Here is a 9,196-nt window from a genome sequence, read left to right on the forward strand (position 1 = left end):
CCACGATTTCGATCCTCCATTTATGAATTTGACTTCATAGATGGGAGGAGGAGGAGGAGGATCTCTGCCGCTTTCGGGTCTCTCTTATTTTGTCCTTCATCTTTATTCTTTGGCTGCTGGATTATATCTTTCAAGTAGCCTTTCTTTAGAAGATATGCCACTTGTTTCCGAGTGAATGCATTCTTCGTGGTGTGTCCGATGTCCCGATGGAAGTCACACCATCTTGTTGGATCTTTCCTGGGGTTGTCGGACTTCTTTGGCCATCTGACCGTATCTCCCAGGTTTTCCAAGCGTTTGATTAATCCTGCAGTATTAATAGAGAAGTTATATTCGGGAATAGTTGGGAGGCTTGAGAGGTTACCTTTATGTTCTTGTGCCATATTGACTTGGATCGTTCGGGCCTGGAATAGGGTCTTGATCCGGGATTGCCTCCTTTCGGTAGGAGCTTTTCTGTTAGTATGTCCATAGCCCTGCTTTCCTCCGGATGAGTTCGTCCTGAAGTTGAGGTCTTCTTCCAATCTGACATGCTCTAAGGCGATGGATTGAACGGTGGCAAAGGTTGGACATGCTTTCTTGGTCAGATCCGCATAAATATCACCTGTCAGCAGGACTCCCTGCTGAATGCTTCTCTCTTCTTTGTTTCTTCATCACATCTTGGAATGGCCACCTTTTCCTTGACAAATCGGCCGGGAATTCCTTGAGAGATTCTTCAGGAAGTCGCTTTATCCCTGAACAGGTTGCTTGGTCTCTTGGCCATATCTCTCGCTACTTGCGAATTGTTGATTGAAGGCATTGATCAGTGCAAAATTTTTGATACCTCCATTTGGGAGATTGATGAACCATTGTAATCTTTGCCCCGATCGGGGTTGTGCCAAAGCCTTTGCACATGCGGACTTGCCTGAGTTCTTTGGGTATTGAGGCAGCCAACATTTTTTGTTTGAATATGGCAACATGATTTTGTGAATCAGAAGTTCCATCATAAGTTCTCATGGATGGGACAGTAAATTTCTTGGGTAGATCAATCTTTGCAATTTCATCTGCAAAGGGTGAATCCGCAAAGCTGTCAATTTCTACTTCAGCCACAGGGTCTGGTACTCCGGGTATATTTTCTATTTTGTTGTGGAGTTTTTGGATTTCCTGAAGCATAGCCATCATTATTGCGGCTTCAGTTTTGTTTGTCTCATCATTGGGAATGGTTGGAGTGCCGGATAATGTATCCTTCTCCGGGGTTCCAAAATTAGAGAAGTCTATGTTTTTGATGATGGATGAGAATGGGGTTCTGGTTGAATCGGTCTTGGAGCCCGAAGCCTGATTTTCCAATTTCTTCTTCAGGCTAGACTCAGATTCCTTCAGCCTATTGATTTCTGCTTCAGCCTGAGCTGCTTTCTCTTGGATTGTTTCCAATTCCTTGATTTTGGCCAGAGCAGCCGCTAATTGTTGTTCAGCAGTGAGTTCCACCATTTTTTGTGTGTGAATATTAATTGAAAGATAATAAGGAGAATTTTATTGGTTGAAGAACTAGATGCCCCACGGTGGGCGCCAATTGTTTTAGCAGGATTTTCCTGAAGGGATCCGGCTTAGTTATATAGTGATCAGGGTATCTAGTTCTATAAGATTAGAATGGTATGAATAAATGATAAAGAAAGAAGTAAGTATAAAGAATGACGTTTTTATTATTTTGATAGACCGGGCACAATGTTGTATGAATATCTGAATGCTCAAGAGAAAAAGAAGATAAAGTATAGATCAAATTAACTAATAATGAATATCTTTTCAATTGTTAAATTCTCCTATTTATAGTTCTATCCTCCCTTAACGTTATAATGAGCAACGTCTATAATCAGCAACCTCTTCCCCAAATTGTAGGAGCTGTTGCCGGAATAATAGGGCATGCTTCCTATTAGCTCGCTTGACCCGTTCTCAACTCAACCAATCCTTTGCTTTTTCTCTTCTTTCCGTCCAGATTCATGGATTAAATAGTTTTAGGTTTGGACTTGGTCTTCCTTGAGAATAGGGCACGGTTATTTGGCTTATACAATCGCATTTCTTGTTTATCTGCTCAATCCAGGCTATTTTTAGTAATCCGCCAAGCTATGATATACTGACTATCAGGCTTCTCTTCCAGGATTTAGTAGTCTTCTTGCCATAATATTCTTCATCAGCTAGATAGTAGTTAGTCTTGTCCGGTCTTCGTCTCAATCAATCAGCTTTATTGAGTCGGACCAGGTTATGGTCAGACCAGGTTAAACTGGGCCTAACAGATCGTATCATGGTGGCATCTCAAATCTGTCACTGGAGTATCTTCTTTGGATCCTACTCGATCTGTTCGCATTCCCGGCTTGGAGTTTATGATATGCATCTTCCCGAAGAGGTTGATGAGGCAGGTTGGGTTGAAGCAGATGATCCCGAAGCTTGACACATGCCCCCATGAGATCGCCGTGGCGCTTACTACTGAGAGTCGAAGAGAATGGGCCATCAAATGGGCTCAGAGGAACATTTGGTTCTTGAATTCTTCTAGCAGTGCTCTATGGGTGTCAGATTCCTATCTGCGGTGGAGGAAAGCTACTACTCCGGAGGAGCGCAAGAGACTGAGGAAACGCGAACCTGTTTACTACAAGGTTCGTGAGGTGGAAAAGGAGACGGAGAAGCATATGACTGAGGGAGAGGAAGAAGCCGGATTTCGAGTTGTTCATCCTTCAAAGAAACTGAAGACTTCTCCTGCCGTCGAGATGGGGGTTGACAAGAATGGAAAAGCAAGACCTCGAGAGAGACCATTGGTGATTAGGTCGGAAGTGGCGCAAGAGCGTCCGGCTCGAGGTCGGGACAAGAAACTTGACAAAAATGACAAAGGCAAGAGGAAAATGGAAGAGTAGCCTAAGTCTTTATTATTATCTATTATTATTATTATTATTGTAATAAGAAGGTGGGGTTTTTAGAATCCTAGCCTATTTATTTTTGTTATGTAACGTACTATTATTATTAAAGAAATGAAATAAAAAGGTTAAGTGGTTATGAAACCGTTATGATTTTCTTTTCATTATTCTTGTCGAATTTCAAATGCAATTGCAAATGTCCTTCTATTTACATTTAAAATAATTCAATGGGTTGTATCCCGTGAGGGATTGCCTAGGTATTCATTTAGAAAATGAAATCAAACCCTTGCGCGTAGTTCGAGTAAATGTAAAAGAATAATTGTTCTAAGTAAGAGCTTGTAATGAACTTATAAAATAAGCATGAGCTTTACTTACTCCTAAAATGCAATTTAGTTTATTTGATGATATGAGAATGACAAATTGTCAAAGTGCAAGAGCAAGATGACACTAGCTTAATCCAGCTTGGCCAGGGGCCGTTTATTTTGTGCCACAAGAGCGACACGTGAGGTTACGCGAGGCGCATTTTTGCTCCTATTCTAGGCATAGTAACGTTTCAGTTGGACAAGGTTTGTTGGGTTTGCAAATTCGTTCCCATCTAGGTCTGTGATCCTAACCGCACCCCCTGAAAGTATGGACTTGACTAGGAATGGCCCGGCCCAATTGGGTTTGAATTTTCCTCGTGGATCGACAGGTAAGAGAGCTCTAATTGATTTGAGGACCAAGTCTCCCTCCTTGATGTTCCTTGGCTTAACCCTTTTGTTGAAGGCTCGTTTGATACGTGCCTAATATGTTTGCACATTATGTAATGCACGTAACCTTCGTTCATCCAGGAGGATGAGTTCTTCATATCTATCCCTCTTCCACTCGGCTTCTGGGATTTGGCTTTCGAGTAAAATACGCATGGATGGTATTTCTAGCTCGACTGGTTGTACAGCTTCCATGCCGTAGGTCAAATAGAAAGGAGTAGCCCCAGTGGGCGTCCTAACGGACGTACGGTATCCCCATAAAGCAAAGGGTATCTTGCTTGGCCAATCTCTATAGTTGTCAATCATTTTCTTGAGAATCGTGACAACATTTTTGTTTGCTGCCTCTACCGCGCCATTGGTTTGTGGTCTATATGGCGAGGAGTGGTGATGCTTGATTTTGTATTTGGCTAGCAATTGTTCAGTCTCAGCTTAGAAATGTGATCCATTGTCACTGATGATCTCATGTGGGCAACCATATTGACAGATAATGTTGGTTTGTATGAACTTTGCCACGTTCTTGGCTGTAAGACTGGTGTGGGACCGCTTCTACCCATTTGGTGAAATAATCGATTGCTACTAGGATGAAACAGTGACCTCCTGTTCCGGCTGGAGTAATCTTGCCGATGATGTCAATTCCCCAAGAAGAAAATGGCCAGGGAGATGTCATGGTGTAAAGTAATGAAGGAGGGACATGTTTCACATTCCCGAAGATTTGGCAATTATGGCAATGTCTTACATATTTGATGCAATCGGATTCCATCGTGGTCCAATAATACCCTAAACGTTTGATTTTCTTTGCCATCATGGATCCACTCATGTGAGGGCCACATTCTCCATCATGGACTTCTTCCATCACTTTCCGTGCCTGTGAATGATCAAGACAACGTAGGATTACACCAAAAGGTGTTCTTTTGTATAGTTCTCCTTGCATGAGAACGTATTGGGAAGCTAGCAAGTGGATAGCGCGTTGTCCTCTTTTGTCCATATCTGGTGGATAGGTGCCATTGAGCTTGAAATTTAGGATTGCTTGGAACCAAGGTTCTTCCGCAATTTCCTCTTCATCGGTGATTTGGTGCACATAAGCTGGCTGTGATCGTCGTTCGATGCATAAAGGCATTTCTATCATGCTATCCGGCATATTAATCAAAGATGCAAGTTTTGCAAGAGCATCTGCAAATTGATTTTCTTCTCGAGGTAGATGTAGGTAGGTCACTTGATCGAAGAATTGGGCAACTTGGTCGATTCTGGCTTGATAAGGTGCTAAGCTTTCGCTTCGGATTTTCCAAGATCCCGTGATTTGATTGATGATCAAAGATTAATCCCCATATACTCGAAGATTCTTGATGCCTAAACTTATTGCCGCTTGCAATCCAATGAGACAGGCTTCATATTCTGCAGCGTTATTCGTCACCTCGAAGTCGAGTTTGACAGAGATTGGTGTATGCTCGCCTTCAGGAGAAATGAGCAACACTCCTATTCCAAATCCTCTTAAATTCGATGCCCCATCAAAATAGAGGTCCCAGGAGTCTACATCCGTTGGAGTATATCCACATCCGGAAACGACCAGGTGTCTATCGTTTGTGTATCATTGATGGGATTTTCTGTGAAGAATTCGGCAACGGCGCGCCCCTTTATAACTTTCAGAGGTACATACTTGAGATCGAACTCTGAGAGCATCAAAGTCCATCTTGTTAAGCGTCCATTGAGAACGGGTGGAGGTATTTGACAGGATCCATTTTGGAGAATATTTTGACGGAGTAACTAAGCATGTAATGGCGTAGCTTCTTCGTTGCCCACACAAGAGTGAGGCATGTCTTCTCGAGTGGTGTGTATTTGCACTCGTACTCCAAGAACTTCTTACTAAGGTAGTAGATGGCTCTTTCTTCTTTTCCTACAGTTTGAGCTAGCATGGCGCCCCTGGCCGTTTCAATTACCGTGAGATATAAACCGAGAGGTTGATCTCGTTGAGGTGGCAGGAGCACTAGTGGTTTGGCTAGTATTTCCTTGATTCGGTCGAAAGCCTTCTGACAGTTATCATCCCACATGGTGTGATCTGTTTTCTTTAACTTCTTGAGGATAGGTTCGCAGATCATGGTGAGTTTTGATATGAATCGACTTATGTATTGCACCTTTCCTAGGAATCCTCTAACTTCTTTCTCTGTTTGAGGTTGCGGCATTTCGATTAGAGCTTTGATCTTGGAAGGTTCTATTTCTATACCTCGTTGACTAACGACATATCCCAGGAGTTTGCCAGATGTCACTCCGAATGCGCATTTCTGAGGGTTGAGCCTCATGTTGTACTTCCGTAAGCTTGAAAAAAATTTGCGAAGGTTCGCAATGTGTCCCTCTCTTTCCTTGGACTTGACAATCATGTCATCTACGTATACCTCAACTTCTTTATACATCATGTCATGTAAGAGCGTAGTTGCAGTGCGTTGGTATGTAGCTCCGGCGTTGATTAACCGAAATGGCATAACCGTGTAGCAATAGGTTCCCCATTGAGTGACGAAAGCGGTCTTATGCATGTCTTCTAAGGCCATCTTGATCTGGTTATATCCTGCGTATCCGTCCATGAAGGATAGTAGCGCGTGATCTGCTGTGTTATCCACCAATATGTCGATATGTGGTAGAGGAAAGTCATCCTTAGGACTCGCTTTGTTTAAGTCTCTAAAGTCAACACAAACGCGGATTATCCCATCCTTTTTGGGTACGGGTACTATGTTAGCTATCCAGTCTGAGTACTCGAAAACTTTGATGAACCAGGCTTTGAATTGTTTATCGACTTCTTCTTTGATTTTGAGAGCCCATTCTGTCCTCATTCGACGAAGCTTCTGTTTCACGGGTTTGAAACCTGGTTTGATTGGGATTCTATACTCTGCGATCTCCCTGTCGATCCCTGGCATATCTTTGTAGGACCAAGCAAAAACGTCTTTGAACTCGTGCAGGAGGTCTATGAAATTGGCTCTTTCGGTGGGGCTCAAGGTTGTCCCTATCCTAAGTTCTTGGGGTTCTAGTTCAGTTCCTACGTTGATGGGTTCAGTATTTTCTATCACTGGTCTCCCTTCCCCCTCTTGTAATATTTCTTTGGCTATGTAGGGAGGTATTTTGATTGAGTCTGGGTCTGGGTCATTCTCATTATCATCGTAAACAGAATTGCATTCAAGATAGCACGAAGAGTAAGCAGAACCTGATTTATTCATATTAAGATTTGAGAAAAGTTGGAACAAAGAAGCCATCTGATCTGTAGTCACTGGCGGCAAAGGGACAGTCGTTGGGACATTTCCCGAACTACTGTTACTATTTGACACTAAGCTAGGAGAAACAAGGGGAGTGGGAATGATGACAGGAGGAGACTCTCTAGGAACTTCTCTAGACTCCGACTCTGACTCCGACTCTGACTCGAATTCATCGTCTTCTGGCTCTCCTTTGAACATCTCTCATTCTCCAGTGGTGAGCTTGAAGAGTCCTCCTTGATTGTTTGTCCACTTGATCGATTTTCTCCATCCTTTCTGCTGATTAGTGTTGGTTTCCGTATCCAGTGTGGTAATGATCTTATCTATGATGCTTTTGGCGCTCTTGATTAAGGGAAGATCCTGGAGGTAGACATCTTTCTCGCTATCCGTCCATATCCCATTGATCACCTCCTCTTTTGGGGAGATAAGATGTGAGCAATCTAAGGTAGATTCGTCACTTGTAATCATCAGAACTCCAAGAGGATTCTGAGTGTTGTTAGGCTTACCTCCAGGTGGTATTGGTAGGCGACCGTCTTCAATCATATCTTGGAGTACATTTTTCAGTTTGTAGCATTTTTCTGTATCATGTCCCTTACATCTATGGTATTCGCAGTATGAGTTCTCATCCCAGAACTTGGATTTCTTTTCTGGTTCGGGTGTAGGGCCTATGGGTTGAAGTTTACCCAGTTTGATCAACCTTTTTAGAGCGTTGGAGTATGTGTCCCCTAGATTTGTGAATTTCCTTGGAGGGGTACTCTTCTTAGATGGCTCGAGAAGGTTAACTTCATCAGTTTTGCTAGTAGAGCCGTAAGAACGACTTGTTGAGCCTTGATATCCACGGCCTATCGTTTTGGACAAGAGCCCTTTACGGATGTCATCTTCGATCCTCGTCCCTAGTACGGTTAAATATTTGAAGGTCTTTGATGTTTTGATACCTCAAGTTATTTGCATAGATGGGCTTTAGGTTGTCCACGAATTTCTCCACGAGAGTAGCTTCATCCGGACGTTCAACAAGTTGAGTACTAGTCTTCCTCCACCGACTTAGGAAGTCGGTGAAACCTTTTTTGTCATTTTGGGTGAGAACCTCTAAAGTGCGCATGTTGACCTGGATTTCAGCATTATCCGCATATTGTTTAGCAAACTCGATTGCGGCATCATCCCAGGTAGCGATTTTCTTGTGCTCTAGCGAATAGAACTATAGTTTTGGGATGGTGTCAAGAGATGAAGTAAAGATCCTTAAGAACATCTCGAGTTTAATGCCTTTGATAGACATGTAATCCTTGAAAGCACGGATATGGTTCAAAGGGTTTTCATGCCCCTTGAATTTCGGGATATCCGTCATGTTGAAGTTGGTTGGAAACTTGGAACTCACAGCCTCATATTTGCGATTGTTCTCCCTATAAATGTCATCCCGTTTGAGATACATCAATTGTTCCTCCAAGTATTGGAGTCGTCTCTCAGCTGCAGTCGTACCTATGGGAGGGTTTTCATCACTGAAGTTGTTCACGGAGTCATCGGCTATTTCACTTTCTCGAGGAGGCATCCTCGTTTCTACGGCATATATTCGGCCATCAATGGTGTCAAGGCGATCATACACTTGGTCTTGAGTAACTTGGAGACGAGCTAGCGCGGCTAGGAATTGATCATTACCATTCTGGAGTTGATTGAAGTTCGGGTCGCTTATTTCAGGCATCTTGGAAACTAAATAAGAGATCGACGATGAATCAAAACACGATCGACCATTCTAGCACACTTACTTGAAAAGAAATGTTTTAGCTCGTGAAGTGGGAGTGTGCCACTTGTGTCAGTGAGTTTTGAGGAAATGACAAAGTTTGAAAAATGTTGGTCCTAGTCAACTTTAGTGTAGTTGTAGGAGTGGACTCGAGGTGAGGTTTTGGAATGGTATTTGAGGCCCGAATTTTGACTTGACAATTGGACAGAGTTTCGGCTTGTTTTGTGCTAATATTAGGCCCAAGTTTCGAAAATTTACATTTTGAAGAAGGATTTTGATTTTACGAAAATTGCCATGGTTTCGTTTAGAAAATGGTGATCACGTATGGTACAAACAATATACAAGAATTATAAGGGATGCTAAATGCATTTAGAAGGGTTTTGGTTTAAAGGGTGGGTTGCCATACCGATCAATCAAACCCGAAGTCTGTGGAGAGGTTCGTACCAAACAAGAGTAATGCTGATTCCTAGTCCATTTCCTCAAGTAGTGAAGGTCCTTGATAAACAAGAGTAAGTACCGCGGTATGGATGACGTCAATCGCTATCCATTCTTAGGCCCAAATAAGAATTAGGACCGTCTAGACGGGACGATTGGTCGAATTGGTTGGGTTGG

This window comes from Silene latifolia, chromosome 9 (assembly GCF_048544455.1).
Source record: "Silene latifolia isolate original U9 population chromosome 9, ASM4854445v1, whole genome shotgun sequence".
In the NCBI taxonomy this organism is placed as follows: Eukaryota; Viridiplantae; Streptophyta; class Magnoliopsida; order Caryophyllales; family Caryophyllaceae; genus Silene; species Silene latifolia.